This window comes from Amphiura filiformis, unplaced genomic scaffold, assembly GCF_039555335.1.
Source record: "Amphiura filiformis unplaced genomic scaffold, Afil_fr2py scaffold_83, whole genome shotgun sequence".
Taxonomy (NCBI): domain Eukaryota; kingdom Metazoa; phylum Echinodermata; class Ophiuroidea; order Amphilepidida; family Amphiuridae; genus Amphiura; species Amphiura filiformis.
In genome coordinates, this window is record NW_027305547.1 from 278690 (window position 1) to 299665 (window position 20976).

General features: G+C 36.4%; 1 long non-coding RNA gene across 1 annotated transcript; it reads left to right on the top strand.

Annotated features, from left to right (window-relative positions):
* Positions 1–19128: 19128 nt before the first annotated feature.
* On the top strand, positions 19129–20587 carry LOC140144807 (uncharacterized). The gene is made up of 2 exons (XR_011857940.1): positions 19129–19236; positions 19809–20587. It is a non-coding gene; the product is annotated as an uncharacterized lncRNA (long non-coding RNA).
* Positions 20588–20976: the final 389 nt, after the last annotated feature.

Below are 20976 nucleotides of genomic sequence, written 5' to 3' on the forward strand. Positions count from 1 at the left end.
TTTTTCTTTCTTCTCAATTTTTTGTTTCTTCGTGAATATTCTTTCTTTTCTTCCTCAAATTCTTTCCTTTTCATGCATACTTTCTTTCCTTCATCGAGTTCTTTCCTTCTTCATGCATATTCTTTCTTTCCTTTTTCAAGTTCTTTCCTTCTTCATGCATATTCTTTCTTCCTTCTTCATTCAGTTTCCTTCTTCATGTATATTATTATTTCCTCAAATACTTTCTTTCTTCATGCATATTCTTTCTTTCCTTCTCCAAGTTCTTACCGTCTTCATATTTTTTCTTTCTTCTCAATGTTTTGTTTCTTCGTGAATATTCTTTCTTTCCTTCCTCAAATTCTTTCCTTTTCATGCATACTTTCTTTCCTTCATCGAGTTCTTTCCTTCTTCATGCATATTCTTTCTTTCCTTCTTCACTCAGTTTCCTTCTTCATGTATATTATTTCCTCAAATTCTTTCTTTCTTCATGCATATTATATTTTCCTTTTACAAGTTCTTTTCTTCTTCATGCATATTCTTTCTTTCCTTCCTCAAGTTCTTTCCTGGATATTATAATTTTGACCCCCTGTTTGCCTTAATTGACCCCTACCAAAATGCCAAAAGAGGGCAGCCCAATCCAAATTTTGTTCAGTACACTGATGAACCTGCCATAACACTTTCAAACCTTTGTTACAATTTAAAATTTGGTCACCAGACATTAGATCTCTTCCTCTACTATACCTTTGCCGTTTGCTCCAGAGCCTGCTTAGGGGTGGTGCAATAATTATGTGTACCCCCGAGGTGGTGAATTATAGGGGGGCAAAGATTTTTGGCAGGCCAAAAGGGGGAGCATTTTTGGCAGGTCAAAAGGAGGGGGGGGTCAAGCGATTTTGGCAGGTCGAAAGGGGGGAAGCAATTTTGGCACAGATATTTTGGGTACCGTTTCTATATTAGGCCTACACCCTAAAAAGGCGTAGGAAAACATTCGGAACACGTTGAAATATGCAAAATTTCCTGCTCGCTGCGCTCGGATTATATGATAAGACAATTTAAGGTTTTAAATTCGGGTTCCCCAATCTTGCATGTGTAAGGGGGCAAAGATTTGGCACGTCAAAGGGGGGCAAAGGTTTTTGGCACGTCGAAAGGGGGGGGCAAAGATTTTTGGCACGGCCAAAGGGGGGGCAAGCGATTTTTGGCAGACCATTTCGAGAATTCACCACCCGGGGGTACACATAATTATTGCACCATCCCTTATCAGGGTGCTTGGTGCTTTATATGCCTGGTTATGCTCAGGCCTGGTTATGCTCCTTTCCAGGTTTGCGCCCTCAATTTGGTGTTGACGAGCTCGAACACGTGTGTGAGTATGTTTGTAAACAGTGGGCGTTGACGTGACAGGGAATGTCTGCATCAGTGGATTTAGAGATGCTAATCGCACTGAGCATTTATAGTGCTGTAAATAAATGATGCACAGTAATTCGATAGTAGCTCACATTTTACAATCTATCTGTTATCTGCTATAATGTTTCAATACAGCGTGGAAGTTGTCACAGATATTAAAATAACTCGTATTTATGTTATATAAACAAACTGTCTTCAGCCCGGTCTTCAGTAGATAGCAGAGTATCGTCCGACGACTTCATTGGACAGATCAGAATATAACTTTGTCCACACGTCTTGATTTTCTGGGGATTTTTAAGGCTTCATATAGCCTACAGCATGTTACCAGTCAGTCGCTTGTGCTAACTAATAAGCATGATAAGACCCTGGATATTAATTACACAGAGAGAGCATCTTGTACGTGGATAGTGTTTTGACATTTGTTGCAATTTTAAAGTGCTTTTAGAACGTGTTTTTGATTTACTGGACTATTTTGATAATTGACTGTGATAATGCTGGCTAAGGGAGACATACACGAAGCAGGTAGGTAGGACATCAGGAATAATTTGCTTGATTTGTTGACTTGTTTTTTGTTTTTGTTTTTTTAAGCTAAGTGAGTTTTCAGGGCGGATCCGGGATTAATTAGGGATCGATCGTTATTTATGACAGAGGGGAAAATGGGAAAATTTAGGGGGAATTTTTTTTGGGGTCTTTAGGGGGAACCTGAAATTTTTAGTTGAACCAGGAGGGGGGATTGAGGGGGGAACGCGGAATTTTTTGTCGATATTTTTTCCAAAACGCCCATTCCCCCCTGCCGTAAATAACGATCGGTCCTTTACAAATAGGCTAATTTTCGATGTAATAGCCGATTTTGGAGATTTGCCTGGTGCATGGGGGCCGGGGGAGGGAGGCAGTGGTGTAGATTTCCTTTTGACATTGGGGGATGGGTTTGAAACAATTCTTGAAATAGGCCTAGTATCAGCACTGGCCTAGTATAGTGATCCAGCACCTTCTGGCGACAGAAAAAATTGCCATATTGATTTGAAGCTAAACTGGTGAAATAGGCCTATGGTGCAAAAGTAGAACAAATGCGCATGAAGCAGGCAAAAATTACTTTTTAGGCTAAAAATGGCCAAATATGAGGTTAATTTGGTCAGAAACCCACATAGGCCTACAGGCATTAAATAATATTGGGGTATAATTGTACGAACCATCCCCCATATCAAAAACTGGGGGATTCCTGCCACCCCACCCCAATTTACGCCTAAATGGTGCAGCCAGTAATAAGGGACAGAATTTGATATCTGAGACTTTGCTCTCTTCTCCCTTCTCCATTTCCCCTCCTCCCTCATGGAGTTTTAAAAGTGTACACACATGTTTGTAAAATGGTGTGTCTCTGGCTAGTTTATATTAAGATACATAAATATTTTTCTTGTTTTTTCCAGCCTTTGCAGGACATTTACAAGCCATAGAACAACATTTAAACCTGGGTGAGGTAAGTGAATTATGATGTTATCATGAGTTGCCATAGTGATTAAGCTATGCTCTGCACTAGTCATTGGCTTCAACATAAAAAGCCCAAGCTTTGAGATATTTTCTCAAAATATCAAGAGCTATCTTAAGAACCACTGAACCAATACTAGGCTTGTTTGTACTCATTTTAATGCATTTGTCCAGAGAAGATGATTTGTCATGCTGATTCCACATATGGTCATGAAAATTTACAATTCTGAAATTTTTGAATTTTTTGAAGAAAATTTAAAACTTGTAGTCTACAGTCGACAGTCGACACCTGAGTGGAGAGAGTTAAGTATTTTGACAATGTTAATGATCAGCAATTACTGCTAACGAGTATCAGTAATTAGTTAGTAATTGCTGCTCATTAAATACACGGACTATAATGAGTACTGTAAACTGGGTGGATTTGGACACATTATTTCATGTAGGCATCCCCCCTCCGATTTATGCCTATGGGGAAAAAAATCTGTATGATATTCCTGCGCTCCTTTGCTTGTTTGTTATCTGTATATATACGTCTAGCCCTTTTCTATTCACAGATTATCCATTGTATTTCTTTTGTTTAAGGTTCGCTGCCCACACCATTACCTAGAGTAATGGAGGTGGCTAGCTGCCCAGAGACCATTATCAACACAATAGCTCAAGATAACGGTCTCGGGCTGCGAGCTAAACAAAAGGAATACCATGGACATTCTAGAAACACTATGTAAAGGATCACAACATACATGTAGAATCTGAGTTCGTTACTAGTCTCAGGTAAACTTAGAAAACAAATGCATTTACAGCTCAATTTAAATGCAAATGTTACATGGCAAGAGAAAATTATAGAGGGCTACTGCAGTCCGCATAACATAAACAATACTATTTTATAGAACACCACTGGTGCTCAATTAATAAAGATAGTTAAATTTATGCAAATTAAAATTTAATTAGCATAACGAGGTAATACTCATAAATGAAAAGTAACCATTTCGTTGAATGTATACTCAGTACATGTATATACACTTGGCATTAGTTTCTAGAAGGGAATCTGTCTTTATCCTTGCCCAACCCAAAAACGCTCAACGGTCCATGCTAATTAGCTACTAGGCAAGAACCCCCGGGATACTACCCGACCAGGGGAGCTTCGCAACTAACCTGCGGTACTCATTACAAGTCAAGAGGCTGGGAGTGCAAAGCCTTACTGTGACCTACCCATAACGGGGAGCACCATTGGACACACGTTACTAGGTGTTTCAAATATCTGGTTACTCACATTTTTCTAAAATATAAATTTCATGGTGTTGAAACCCTAGAACAAACGTTGACAACTCTTCGCATTATTCACTAATCATTTGAATAACAACGGTCACGGGGTGAATACACTCCAGCGGATTAAAAACCTACCAAACCACTTCAAATACAAATGTAAATTGAGATCAATAACTATTATTGATTTGATAATGCTGGCGTCTGAGGTGTTAGTGTTTTTAATTCAAGAAAGTACAGTTTGGCATTAAACTTATTTTTAAACAATTATATATACATATTTTGATGCAAACAATTTAATTTTGCTCGCCGTATATGTAAGATAAACGGTTCAAAACAGACCATTACCAGAAATAATGGGTGTGTTGTTCATGACTGGCTCAATGTTAGTTGGTTTGAGGTTTCGACCCCTATCGGGGTCTCAACCTCAAACCAACTAACATCTCACCAGTCATGAACAACACGCCCATTATTTCTGATAATGGTCTGTTTCTCACCCTTTATCTACTACGTAATGGTTTGTTCTGATCAGGCCCGTAGAATTAAGAATTTGCGAGCGCCGAGCACAGCGAGCCAAAAAATTGTGTTTTTTAAGCTTATTTGGTCAAAAAATGGTCAAACTTTGAGGAAAAAGTCCACTTTTCCCAAAATTGCCCCCCCCCTGGAAAAAAAGTCCACGTTTTCAAAATCAGCAACCCCCACAAAAAATCCTGGCTAGGGGCCTGGTTCTGATTACACACACAATGACAATATATATAGTATCTCTCAGATTTTGCAAATATTTTTTAAAATCTAATGGGGAATACCAGAATGCTCTTCCCCCCCCCCTCCTTTTTCCTGCCAACTCAAGCTCAGTCAAAACATGGAAGAAAGAGATGAGAAGGAACCACAACGACTTCGATCGGCCAAGTTTTAATCCGCTTATCTATTGACGCATGAAAAGAAAAGCTATCAATGGTACTTACTTTCATGTATGATCCATTTACCGCGATCGATGCTTGACAAAATCATTACTGGAAAAAATTTATAACAAACCCATCCACGAACAAACAAACGCTACCCAGAAGTAAGATTATGGAATTTCACTGATGCTCTGAACATGTATAGTAGCTTTGTTTTGGGATCTACAGTCAAACTGTTTTCTTGATCGTGTTGTGTAGAAAATGTCCTATAAAACATCGAAAAGGTAATCAAAATCGGCCGTTTTTTTTCTGAGTTTCATCTTTAGCAAATAAGGTAAGATTTTGGTGACTTTTTCGATGAAAAATAGATGTAAAATGTTCTTAAATAATGCACAATGTTCCGGTTGAGTCCGGTACATAAAACCTGTTTAATTTAATAGTTTATATGTGTATAATCGTAACTAGCTAACTCGTTTCAGTGCCAAAGACTGCCAACTCTGAGAAAAAAGTCATCAAAGTTCGGAAAAATTGGGCAAAATGGAAGAAAAAGATGTAGGCCATCAATGACCGATGATCACGTCACCAAAGAAAATCCTATAGGGTGCTTGCACGGAAGGTCATTAGTTTAAATCATCCTTCACACACGCTCCAGAAGACATGCAAATACATGGAATACAATACCAATCACCTATTTAACGCGGGGTATTGATCAAAGTAAATCCTCATGAATAACAATGTCAACTAAATGTCGGTAAAGGGAGTGGACAAAGTGAATGCGTTCGTTGTGGTTCCTTCTTATCTCTTTCTTCCATGGTCAAAACAAGCTTGAGATGCTCAGAACAAGAATACATTATTTTTATCCACATAATGAGATATTTTCACTAAAAAATAAAAGCATCAATTATATAATTCTGCCACGAATGCTTTTAAACCATAAAGTTTGCCAGTATTTTTGTAAAAAAATATGAATGGGGAAAAATTAAATTGGCTAAATGCCAATTATCATTTTATCAAATTCTGGGTTTTTATTAAATTTCATTTTCAAAGCATACACGGGAGAAAACAATTATATTGATATTGGGCTATTCCATCTGAAATTGGCCATCCCCCTGCTGAAGATTTAAGAAGTGTTTTTCACAGAGGGAGTATGTTTTTCAAATGGAATTAGAGAGGGTTACTTATTTTGAATGACTTTCCCATATTTTCGACAACTGGATTGGAAGTTTCCCCATTGTCTGAAACCCATTATCTGAAACCCATGCACATTCGGTGGAAGACTTCAACTACTAAATCTTTCAGAGGGAGTGTAGATTTCAAATTGAATAGCGCATTAGAAAGGAAAACAAGAAAGGTCAGGGCAGGTTTTTGTCAACTCCTAAATGCTGTTAAAAGGATGTGTTATTTTTGAAGGGAAAAATACTGCAAATAATCAGTGACCTTTTAAGCTTGACTAGAGCAGAATCCAAGATTGTGTATATTATAAATACAGTAACAGTGAATTTCATGAATAATTTTGCAAATTTGAAATGCAGTTGAAATTTGTTGTGATTCAGATACAGTGCATGTCTTTTAGATTCAGTAATAGTGAATTTCATGAATAATTTTGCAAATTTGAAATGCAGTTGAAATTTAGTGTGATTCAGATACAGTGTGTCTTTTAGATTCAGAATATCAATATACAGAATCATAGCCAGGGGGAGCTATAATTTGGTTCACCTCAAGTTTGATAGTGACGTCAGTGCTTTTTCGCGGTTGCGCCGCAAACATACCGACAAACCGCTCCTGTACGTGTGCGTGTACACTCAGCGCATGTAACTTAACGCGCGCGATTCGATACTGCGGTGAGCGAAATACGCACTTATGTCACTACCGAGCTTGAGGTGAACCAAAATATAGGGGCCAATTTTTCCACCAACAGAAAAATTTCAGCCATAAAATGTGGACTGCCAAGAGTAAAATTGTCATTAAAATGACTAAAAATGGGACAAAAAATTGACAAACATGGAAAAAAAAATTTGATCCCCCCACTAAAATCCTGGCTATGCCAATGTCAATATAATTATCTTAAACAATTTTCAGTATGTCGATTTCTTTTTGACATGGGGGGGGGGTTGAATTCTTGAAGTAGGCCTATTGTGAATCCAGCACATCTTGTTGACAGAATGTTTTATGGTACGGTATAAACATGTTTCAGGAGTGATTCTTACTATTTTGGGAGTGATTTTCACTCTTCTCCAGTGGCGTTAACCAGGGGGGGCTGGGCGGAGGCAGCTTGACACAAAAAACTGGGAAGAAGAGCAAAAAATAGGGAAGGGGGGAAAGGGGGGAAGGAGAGTAAAGAGGGAAGAAAGAGAGAAAGTGGAAAGTAGAGAAAAAAGAGGTGTAAAAGGGAAGGGAGAAGAGAAAAAAGGGAAAGAAAGAAGGAAGAAGAGAAAGGGGAAGAGAAATTTGTATTCTGTAACACTGATTTTTTAGTTTCTAATATGCCAAAAACCGGCCCCTGGATCCCACCCATTTAATGCTTCGCAGCAAGCTGCTCGTGGTGCCAGCTATGGCTTGCACATAAATTAATACAACTTTTGATCAGAAATTGGGAAATTTTTAAATCTTGCCCCCCTGGAAGGTCAGGTCTGGTTACGCCACTGCTCTTCTCACACTTTTGCCAAGTGAGTTTTTCACTCTTTTACATTATAAGAGAAGATGCATTGATGGCAAAATAGATTATTAAAACATTATTCTTCTCTTTATATGAAAACAACAAATGTTGTGTGAAAACAAAAATCCAAATGACTACATACAAAGAACTGCTAAGAAAGCACAATGAATGCATATCACAGATCAACATATAACCCATCCCATTTGTATTTGGTTACCATGGTAACAACCATGTCACTATGATGTATTTCCTCTGTATTTTGAGTAAATTGCAGTCAATTCAGATATTTTTGTCATCTTAAAATAAAATGCTTGCTTCTGTCAAATGAATTGCACACTGCATCGATTCACTTTATTTCCAGCGCAAAATGCAAGGGGTAGTTAGTCACTTATGTGAGAATCAACAAAATAAATATTGTCAAGTACTTCTTGAGATGGAAATAATCTGTCAATTCAGATAATGATAAAAGATATAGCTGGCACTTGAATTCTTTTGTGATAATTGGCGCTGATAAAAAACACTTTGTTTAACTCTATTTTGTTATGTTTTGGAGTTTATAACAGGAAAATTTCATATCATATAGGAAAGGGGGGGGGAAGCACATGCTCTGGGCACCACCTTTAGGGGGTGCCAAATTGACCAATTCAGCATCAATTCTGTGCCCTCTCAAAGCAATGAAAGGTAAATGTGAATTAAAACAGCGTATAATATCCAGACTTTTTGGAAGGTATGACATCACTGTCCTCAGATTGTACATGCCAGTTTCTTATCCACACACTTAAGAGTGAATTGAATCATCCTTGCTTAGGCCACTGAAAACAACCTTGTTTTAAAGGCCCGACCAACCCAGATTCTGCATTTTGGGAGAATTTTGTTTTTCAACTTTTTTCTAAAAATCATGTAAAATCAGCCGTTTTAGGGCAAAAATTAATTGATTTTGACAAAAAAATGAATGTTTGCAAAAGATTCAGAACATTTTCAAATATCTTTGCAAAAAAATTATCAAATTTTTGCTAAATTTTCAAGCTTTCGGTGATATTTAAGGAAACTCCCCTCGGGCACCCCCCCCCCCTGCCCGGGTGGCCCACCACAATTTTTTCAATTTTCAGCCCCCAAGGGGGTGTGTGGTTATTATTGGTATATCAAAGAATATTTATCTTGATTTATTTCTCATTCTTTACCATACTACAGGATCCCAACACAGCTACCAAGCATGGTTTGACACCATTACATAAGGCAGCTATGAATGGCAATCTTCAATGTGCGCAGCTATTAGTGCGACATGGTGCTCAAGTCAACATAGCAGATGTGGCAGGTAAATGCCTATTTATACACTAGGGGCGAATTTCTCGACTGGTGGCTTAGCAAATGGCTTGTCTAGCTTCAAGGCTTAAGAGGTCGTAAGACCAGGCTTAACTGAAAACGTATTTCCCGAAGCACGGCTACCATAGCCTCGAGGCTTCGTTAGCCCGTGGCCCAGGCTTGTAGGATTAGCCCCAGGCTTCAGTAAAATTTGCATTTCTCGAAATCAGTCTTCTGTAGCCGTAGTCTACGCAAGCCTGTTAGACCAGGCTTACAGCGGCTTTTCTTGGCCCTGCCTCAGAGCAGGTCTTAGATCGTAAGCCTTGGTCTATTTCAATTTACAAATTATTTAAATTGTAACGCAAAGTTTATCTTTCATATTTTTGACGGTCTTTCAATTAACATGAGTAAGCAGTCGTGTAACTGGGGGGGGGAGAGCGGGGAAGCTCTTGCCCCCCATGAAAAAAGGTAAATTAGGCCTACTTCTGAGAGTTATTAATTAACCTCATATTTGGTCATTTATCCCACTTTTGTACCATATGTCACCAGCTTTAATAGCTTAAATATGGCATTTGTACCATAATTTTTTTTCAATCCCACCTCCCCCGCCCCATGTCAAAAAGAAATCTACGCCAATTTTCCGGGGACACATTCCAAGCAGATCCCATAATTCCTCAGACCAACTCCACCATATGTCCACCCCTTACAAACCCAAACAGCATGAACGATGCCTGCCCCTCATTTATTATGTTTTCCCCCGCTTTCCCCCACCCCACCCCAAATGAAAATGTTTAGTTACGCCACTGTTGGCAAGTAATTGTTCGATTTAGTTGAACATTTCAGCATTTTATTTTAGTGTTCATTTGAGTTAGTTGATTTTTTAAGTAGCTGTTGCTATCATAAGACCTACTCATTTTGAATGATGATTTTTTAACAACGAATATAATTTAAAAAAAATTCTTTCATCATCATCATGATCATCATCATTCTCATAACCATCATCATCATCATCATCATCATCATCATCATCATCATCATCATCATCATCATCATCATCATCATCATCATCATCATCATCATCATCATCATCATCATCATCATCATCCAACCCATTCTCAATCTTATTTTGTACATATGATACAAATGGTCAAAGCAGTTAAAATGTATATATGATACAAATTAGACCATGCGCAAGAATGGATGCGCAGTAGTCAAGGATCATCATCATCATCATCATCAAATTATACGGCAGTAAATAGCGCCCTCTGTTGATCAAAATTCACTTTAGTAAGTACTTTTAAGAGAGTTAATTAATATTTGAGTTAATAAGTAACACTATAAAATGTAAAAAGCAGAATTTTGTTAATTTAAAACTGAAATGAGGTATGGGGCTGGCTGGGGGTGGCTACGGGCGTTAGCTCAAGGACAATATTGTTCAAGGTTGCGCCAAGAGGCCTATAAAGAAACAATGTTGCTCCCAATACAATAGCAAACAAGCTTAAACTGTAAATTAGCCACCGATAGAGGGCAGGGCCTGAAGAATGAGGGAAATTACGGGGTAAAAATGTAAAATAAGAAATAAGAAATGGGTGACGGACTGTCTCTAAGGGCGCACACCACCAATAGCGCGTCCCATTGAAATACACGTGAAAACACGTCTCTTCTTTGCCCGATTTTAGACCTTTTCGGCAACAAATTGAACATAAATATACCACCAATCGATTGCAAATCGATGAAAATTTAATATATGTTTCAATGTACGGGTAGTCTTCCGATTAGATTTCATGATATGGGCGTTTAAACAGCACCATGACCATTTTCGACTCGTTTTTACCCTGAAAACCCGTTCCTGGTCATTTTCTCAATCCGAGGGCCTACTTTTTTCAAAAATTGGATTATGCAACTTTTATGGGATCCAAGTTCGTTTATAGGTCTCAAACTTTTATTTAAGCTATAACATGCTTCTCTTTTTCCTTACAAGTCCACAGAAAGGCCCAAAATACCTCAAAAAAGATTTCGTTTTTACCGAACTCATCCACATTACATCGTCATGCGGAGTGATTTAGAGGTGTGCGCCCCTAAGTATGGATATGGGTGACGGGCTGTCGATAACAGAATCTCATTTTCGCTATCGACAGCCCGTCACCTAGTAGAGGCAGCCCGTCACCCTTAAGGTTATCCTAACCCTAACCCTAATCCTAATCCCTTACCCTATCCCTAACCCTAACCCTAACCCTAACCCTAACCCTAACCCACTAACCCTAACCCTAACCCTAACCCTAACCCTAACCCTAACCCTAACCCTAACCTAACCCTAACCCTAACCCTAACCCTAACCCTAACCCTAACCCTAACCCCTAACCCTAACCCTAACCCTAACCCCCCCTAACCCTAACCCTAATCCTCCTAACCCACTAATCCTAACCCTAATCCACTATCCCTAACCCTAACCTTAATGTAACATTGACCAACAGTAATCTTAATGTATAAAATTGGCCAACAGCACCATTAATGTAACACAGAGGGCGCTAATTACTGCCGTGCTAAATATACAAAATAAGCATCATCATCACTTCAGTGAAATGCGCAGAAGTCGGATTTTTCTTAAAATGTAATATATTTACATTTTAATCTTTCTATTGCGCATGCCTTAAAATGTATCATATAAACAAAATTAGGTGTTCACGATTTGTAACATATATACAATTTAGCTAGAGAATGTCTTGCATCATCATCATCATCATCATCATCATCATCATCATCATCATCATCATCATGAAGACCTATATGATACCACCTGTCCCTATCCAAGCCTGAATAGTTTGTTACTCGTACTTTTCATAAGTAGGTCTATATTATTTTGGAGTGCCTATATTATACCAGGTTGGACATCAATTTAATACAATAGAAGGACAAAATTGGTAAAGATGTAGTAAATAGGCCTATTTGACACGAAACAATAATGCATGCAGTATTAAAACTGAATTTACGGATTTGCTATATCTTCTACTTAAATAATTATAAATATTGTACCAACAGATAACTTCATGTGAGATCTGATATCAGCAGTAGATAGCACGTTGGTTGCTTTCCTTTTTAGGGGAATCACAGATTCATGTCTATTAGGCTTTAATACAGTTTTACCCTTTTTGGGATGCAAAGAAAAAATCACACGTATCATTCATACAAGTTGGACTCATAAAAAGTCAAGTGGAAATATAATAATACATAAAAGATACAAAATGAAACAGACACAATATTCTTGCATCAAGTCGTGTACGGTATAAGCCCAAGCACAAGACCGCGGGTCCAGGCTAGTATTTGCGCCGGGAACATTGCGATAATGAGACGGCAACCTTGTTAGTACGGTAAACCGTGAGGACCACAGCTTATGTCCATCTACCTCCAACAGCCTATACAATTAAGTCGCTGGTTGAAAGGGACGAGGTTGTCAAGCGTTAAGCCTGCAAGGCCACTAAGACTAGGTTGAATTTGCGTTGAAGAAATCCGGCTAGAGTTAAGACTTGGGCTTCGAGAGCGGGCTAGGCTTAGTAGCCTCAAGGCCACCTTAAGACTACGGCTTAACAAGACTCCTGTCGGGAAACTCGCCCTAGAGAACTAGAGATAGATGCCGTTGGTGGCGTCTGGCCAGATGAAGGGGGCTATACCCGGCTACCTGTACATGTATAGACCCATGATGGTACGCAGACGTCACGGGTCTATTAGATCTGTCGATTAAATGCTCTTTTTGGCCCAGATCTATGCTGTTTCATATATTTATCAGCGTTTCCAACCCTTTTGAAACCATTCTAAGGCATTCCATGTGCTACAATGTCAAAATTGTGGCTACATCATAGATATCTCGGGCATCTCAGATCATTACCTGGTTTTTGCATATGAAAGTAATTGAGGTGTTCCATCAAAGCTTTCGTTGTGTGCTGCAACCTAACGGTGGTTCCGGGAACTTTGCGTCTAGTATAACATGGGTCGATAATGACAAAGAAAACCTCAATGAACAGAGGACATCCAGATCTTGCAAAATATGTTTATTTCTTGACTATCGAACCATGTTTAGCCAGTCTATTCTCAAAAGTAATGGGAGTGTCATTTTGTCATTAGTGTTGTCTACTGATAATATTCATCATTTATTGGAGTTATTTTATGCTATCTACTGAAGATAGCATAATTCAACTAATTTTGGATGTAACAACCCAGCAAACACAAAATGTTTTAAATGGGATATATTTTGAGTTTTCATTTTGGTGAAAACATTTTAATAAAATTTCAATGTCGGGTTATATTAAAGTCATAAAAGCATTTTCAAACATTTTGCATGAAAAAACATTCCAAAAACATTCCTTAAATTTTGTCAAAATGTTATTGTAAATTGTTTTTGCAAACATTTTTGTAAAATATATTGCAAAATATTTTGTCAACACTTAAATAACATTTTGATAGAATATTTGGCAGCAAGTTTTGAATAAATGTTTTTAAATGTTATAAACAATGTTTTAAACCCTTTATACAGGGTGTCCCATAAAAAATTACCGGGCGAATGAATTTGGACGTAAGTATAGAAATAGACATCAGAATACAAAAATCTAAAAATCAGCGTGTAGCCCATCTTATTCTGCATCTTATACGTTAATTTTACTGGAATCGGTTGACAGATTGCGAAGAAATGAGCGATTACATAACGCATGCGTCAATTCACTTCATTCCAAGTTTGATAGAATGATCATTCAACACAATGCGCAATAGTGGTTAACTGTCAATGGGTTTCATATTTTGTACCGTGAAATCCTTTTCGTTCTTTTTAAATAGTCTGTTTCTTGCAACACATTTAATTAGGTTTGGTTCAAATTTGAAAACCTACACACATTGAAAATGAAAGCTTGCATGTAAGATGGTGCTCGGTACTTGTAAATATCATTTTTCGTTAATGTTGATATAAACACATTAATGTTTTTGGAATATTTCCAAGAAATTGTAATGCAAAGTTTAAATCTTTTAAAACTTCAACATTAATGTTGCATGGTATCAAAAATCACACGTAAAGCTGTAAGCGCTTGTTCATTGTCATTCTTGGCTCAAATGTTCTTTGGAAAGTTAAAATATAACATATTTGCACAACCCAAAGAATTAATGTTAGAAAGCTTTCAATTGCAGAAATCAAAGTTTTCTCGGACAAACTGTTATTCATCTTCAGTGAAAACATGAATAATATAACACCGTCGGAATATAAAATAGATAATGTGGACTAAATTTAATGAGATACACAACCTTTAGGAAGCGGTGAGCGAGTATGAAAAAAGCGCCTGTTGATCAAACAAAAATTTCTTTGCAACCATTCAACCGAATCAAACAAAATTTTTGTATGTGATGCACAATAAAATGGGCTATGCGCTACATTTTAAATTATTTGATTTTGATGTCTAGTTCAGTTCAATTGTATTCACTCGGTAATTTTTTCTGGGACACCCTGTATAACCCTACATTTACATGTTTTCTGTCAACTTTTTCTAACCTTTTGCAAAAAAGTGAAAAACATTTTGTGTTTGATGAGAATGGAGTCATCACAGTTTATTCTGTTCGTGTGTTGCTATTGTATGTTGCATTCAGCAGTTTCTCTGTTACTTTAATGCTATCTACTGGATATAGCACAATTTAACCAATTTTATTTTAATGACTAGCGGGATACCCGCGCTTCGCGCGGGTCCCCGCTAGATGAGTAAATGGGAGCGATCACTAAAACAGGAGGAATTACTGAAAAGGTAGAATCATTGAAAAGGTAAATTTTATTTTTCTAAACCTGTTCTTTCTTGCATTTCCATTTAGCTTCTTTCTTTCTTTCTTTTCAGTTTCTTCTACATGGGTCTAGTTTGTTCCCATTAAAAATTGCTATTTAGCTTGGGATTTTCCGTTTCCATGTTATTTATTTATTTAGGCCTAACCGCATTCCCATTATTTTCTAAATCTGTCCTTTATTACGTTTCCCTTTTAGCTTCTTTTTTATGCTGCTTAGCTTGTGATTTCCCGTTATTGATGTTAATATATTTAATTCTGTTTTCATTTTTTTCGTTTCATTTTTCTTATATTTGTTGATTAGTTTTTAATTTTAGTTTTTTTTTTCTTACGTTTCCTGATTAGTTTCTTTCTTTCCTTCTTTATTTTGCTCCCGCTTCATTTAGTAACCTGTATAATACCCGTATCTTTTTTTTTTTCTTTTTCTTTTCTTTTTTATTCATTTTATTCTTTCTTTCTTTTCAGTTTCTTCTACATAAATTTATTTTGTTCCAATAGATATGTGCTGCTTAGCTTGTGATTTTCCGTTCCCATGTTATTTATTTATTGAAACCCGTTCATATGCATTATTTTATAAATCTACCCTTACTTAGATTTGTCCTTTTAGCTTTAGGTTTTTTTTTCTATTATTTTGTTCCCATTTTCATATTTCCTGCTTATAAGTTATAGCTTGTGATTTCCGCTTGTATTTAATTCTGTTCTCATTATTTTAGCTTCCTTTTTTCTTGAATTATTTATTTATTTATTTATTCTTTCATTTTTTAGGTTTCTTCCTGCCTCCCGTATCCTTACGATTTTTATCATTTTGGTAATCTCTTAACCAAACCCATTAACCCTTTTTGTCCTACTTTCTTTTCTTTTCTGGTACGGAAAGTTGGCCTATGCATATCGTCTTCCTTTTATTTATATAGATTTATTTATTTATTTACTCTAATCCACAACCCTGTACCCATAACCCATCCATAGTAGGCCTACCTTTTCAGTTTTGTCCTACTTTCTTTTCTTTTCTATTTCTCTGGCACGAAAGTTGGCCTATGCACATGCGACCCGTGCGTGCGAGTCACATCCCTTGTACGCCAACGCACTAACACCAACGCTGCTGCCAGTTAGTTATACTGATGCACGCTACCACTGAGTTTTGACAATAAAAAGGCCGGGAAAAAAATTCGGTTTTAACCATATTTGTTGACCGTTTTCAACCAAATAAAGTGCAATGCATTTCCCGTATTCCTCAATCTCCGGACGATTCATAGGCCTAGAATAAATAATGAAATTGTACACTGACTGTCTGCACCCCGGGTCTCCACGCAGGCACTATCACCACTCTAGACTACCAGACCACTGTTTCCTACGTTACCTTAGTGATGACGCAAAGACCTGATTCACGCGTCGTAGCCTTAAATTATGCGCTGTTGTACATCTAGATAGCCTGAATCATTTCTTGGCCACCTCGCAGTTGGCAGAAAACGGGCAATGTTGCTCTCGTATGGTTTTTAATGGAAATATTATTACGCGGTTCACACTGTCCTTATTACCCACAATGCCACTGCGATCGATTTTGCATAGCAACACGACAGTTTTTATGTTATTCTCTTAGTTACCACCAATTTTTGCAAAATGAACCTCAGATGGTTTAATGGCAATATGTACCCGATCAATGTACCAATAAATCAGAGCTGAAAGTGAAATCATCTCTGAGTCTATTCGTGCACAAGATTTAGCGACTTCCTTTTATTTATATAGATATCTACTGAATATTCAATATATTTTAATGCTGTCTACTGCACAATTTACTGGTATTATTTTAATCTACTGAAGATAGCACAAATCAACTAATTTGATTCAGTGGTATCTACTGAAGATAGCACAATTGGACTGAGGTTATTTTAATGCTATTACATTAATTTTATCATAATGCTTTCTACTTAAGATAGCAAAATTCAATTGATATTATTTGAATCTATAGCACCAACTAAACATTTTAATACTAGCTAGTATGTTATCCACTGAAGATAGCATAAGGCAAAAAAAAAAGTTTGTTTCCTGTAGCCCGCGTGCATTAAGTTTTTGATGGCTTATTTTGCGCATTAGAATTTTTTTTCACTTTTCAAAGAAAAAAAAAAAAAAAAAACACGGAAAAATCACAAAAATATAATACAAAAAATTACTGGAGTAAACATTTACACATTACACAACAAACGAGCATAGTGAAAAACTACTGGAGAAAACATCACACATTTTTTTAATACCTTTTTTAATCTGCAGGTTGAATATGAAGAAATATGATTCTTGTGTGTGGGGGTGTGTGTGTGTCGGAGAGACCCACTGTAAATTCCCATTCCAATTTGCAGCAAAAAAGCTATTTTTTGTCATTTGAAAACATGGATCAAAAAAAAAAAAAAAAAAAAAAGAAGCTTTTGGGCCTAATTCAGTTAAGTTATTTTTAACACTGTCTACTTATGATAGCACAATTCAACTTAATGATGTCATTTATATGCTATCTACTGCAGATATAATAATTCACTTAGTTATTTTAATGCTATCTACTGAAGATAGCAAAATTCAAGTGATGTTATTTTAATACTATCTACTATAGACATAATGCAACAATTTGAATGTTTTCTATTTCAGATAGCACAATTCAACTTATTTTATATGCTATCTACTGAAGATAATATAAGTCAACTGATGTCATTTATATGCTATCTACTGAAGATAGAATAATTTAGTTAAGGTTATTTTATGCTATCTACTGAAGATAGCACAATTCAACTTATTTTATATGCTATCTACTGAAGATAACATAAGTTAACTGATGTCATTTATATGCTATCTACTGAAGATAGAATAATTTAGTTAAGGTTATTTTATGCTATCTACTGAAGATAGCACAATTCAACTTATTTTATATGCTATCTACTGAAGATAGCATAAGTTAACTGATGTCATTTATATGCTATCTACTGAAGATAGAATAATTTAGTAAATGTTATTTTATGCTATCTACTGAAGATAGTACAATTCAACTTATTTTACATGCTATCTACTGAAGATAGCATAAGTTAACTGATGTCATTTATATGCTATCTACTGAAGATATAATAATTTAGTTAAGGTTATTTTATGCTATCTACTGAAGATAGCACAATTCAACTTATTTTACATGCTATCTACTGAAGATAACATAAGTTAACTGATGTCATTTATATGCTATCTACTGAAGATATAATAATTTAGTAAATGTTATTTTATGCTATCTACTGAAGATAGTACAATTCAACTTATTTTATATGCTATCTACTGAAGATAGCATAAGTTAACTGATGTCATTTATATGCTATCTACTGAAGATATAATAATTTAGTTAAGGTTATTTTATGCTATCTACTGAAGATAGCACAATTCAACTTATTTTATATGCTATCTACTGAAGATAGCATAAGTTAACTGATGTCATTTATATGCTATCTACTGAAGATAGAATAATTTAGTAAATGTTATTTTATGCTATCTACTGAAGATAGTACAATTCAACTTATTTTACATGCTATCTACTGAAGATAACATAAGTTAACTGATGTCATTTATATGCTATCTACTGAAGATATAATAATTTAGTTAAGGTTATTTTATGCTATCTACTGAAGATAGCACAATTCAACTTATTTTATATGCTATCTACTGAAGATAACATAAGTTAACTGATGTCATTTATATGCTATCTACTGAAGATATAATAATTTAGTTAAGGTTATTTTATGCTATCTACTGAAGATAGTACAATTCAACTTATTTTATTTATAATGTTACTTAATGTAGCATAAATACCCTGGAGCAGAATTCAAGCAGCGAATGATGTCTTCTGTTATTGCTGGGCCAGGGACAAGCCTCTAGTATTACATAATTATGTAACTTCCTCAGTATCTTGTTGGTCTTGCATAAAGAGACTGGCATTGACAATGGGGCTGTCCTGAAGTCCCAATTTGATCCATGCAGGTCTTAAGATTTGACCAATGTATGTTGTAATTTAAAGTTGTTCTAGTCATTGACGAAAAAGATAACAGACCGCGTACAAGCAGTCAAAGTCTCAGCATCACCCGATAATGAGGGCTGATTGTTCCATGAAATGCGACAGACTTACGCGCATATTTTTTACATTCGCAAAGGTCTGAAATGTATAATGTAATATTGTCAACAAGCCTCATGGTTCAGCCATGGTTTGAGAACCACCCTTGTTTTATATTTGAAGTCTTTGCTTATTTTTGTTATTTTTCTGCCAGGTTTCACTCCTCTACACTTTGCAGCTAGTAATGGCTACTTAGATGTCGCAAGTGGCTCGTCAAGATTGTAACGCAAGTCCAATGTTACCTAGCAACAAGGGACGAACCCCAAGGGTAGTTGCTAAGAAGCGAGGACACAATAAAGTGGCACTTTATATGTCGCAAGTTGGTAAGAGGGTGATTTTATTGCACTAGTGTTGATTTTAGGAGATTGAAATCAAATAAATACTAGAAACACTATGTAAACTGCGTAAAATGGATTGTATGAGAAGCAAATAAGAAACATTAGTCATGCTATATAAGTATATACAGCAAGTCCCAAAAAATAAGAAGCATTTGCAAAAAAAGGTAATTTATGGATTTGTACCACACTTCACATCATCCAAATCTGTGATTCTGTTGATAGAAATGGTGAGCCCATTTACTTTTCTACGTACTTTGTGTGTTATGCTATAGAGTGTGGCCACTAAAATGTTCATCTGTGGATTTGTACAATTTTGTCACATTATATAAATAAACCTCATTTTAAGAAATGATGAGCTTGTTTATTTTCTGCCTTTCTGCCATTTTTTTCATCGCTATTAAGGGCCAGTTTGACAAAAATTTCTATTAAGATAGCACAACCCCCCCCCCCCATTTGACTAGTTAAGCAAATCCCTGATTATCAGGAATTATCACTGATTATATTGTGTTTTGTCATGATTATATTGTCATAATTATCTTGTCATTATTTCTTTCCAGAAAGCAAACTGGAAGGTCAGATGTGGTTTGGGACTGCATGACAACAATGCACTGTATCTTATGTGGACTATTATATATGATGCACTGTGGAACAGCACAGCACCAGTGGCATACCACCCAGGGACATAGGAGGACAACTTGTCCCTTCACTTGTAATACCGGGACAAAATTAACTCAACATTGTAATATGCATTGTCATTTTGGTATTTTTGTGACCAGTCTTCCTTGGTTTGCAGATCTTACAAAACACTCCCAGCGTGTTGTGATCCCTGGGGCTTATATCAAAATTCACCTTGATTGACTCTCTATACGCCGGTATCGACTGCAGACGTCAAGTTTCAATTTTTTTGTTAAAAATTCACATTACGTTTTGTTACCTGGAGAGATTTGATCATGTCTCACCTCCTTTATCAACCCAAATCGACGGTAATAACTCTTGTAGTGAGGGATCAACATTTAACCACAAATTGCCTCAGGCAAAACTCACATCCTAGGAACTAAATACCACACAAGGTCATTTTTGTGTAACTCATTGGCCCATGTGTGCCATCAGAGGATGATTTAAGGAAGCCCCATCATGCACTGTAAAAGTGTTATCACTAGAGTTTCAACTGCCACTTTACTTTTCAAATCCCATTGAACTCTGTGCAAAAGATGTTGTTTTAGAATTGCCCGTGTGTCATTATTACTTGGTCGATTTCAGATCTAAAGTGATGTATGCATGAAGGATAATTCACACCTTCTGTAGATAACATAAAATGTGAAATCGACTGGCATTTTGAATGTGTATTTATTGTAAATATATCAGTCCAAATTCAAATTTAACCATGCACGTGTGTATGCAGTGGGCGGGCAGTGGTGTCATGTTCACTCACACAGCTGTGCTAACCGCAAGACTTGCTGGGAAGTGCTTAAATCATCCTCTGGTGTGCCATATACTACCTCTAGCTATAATGAAAGCCTGGTGGTGTGGTCAAGTCATTGACAGATACCAACCTCAGGAGGGAATTCAATTTTTGATCAATTCTCTTCAGGTAGTGAAACGTAATGAAAATTTTTTTATGAATTGTAAATTTTCATGACCATATTTGGAATAAACATGAAAAATGCATTAAAATGAGTACAAAGAAACCTAGTATTGGTATTGGTTCAGTGGTTCTTGAGATAG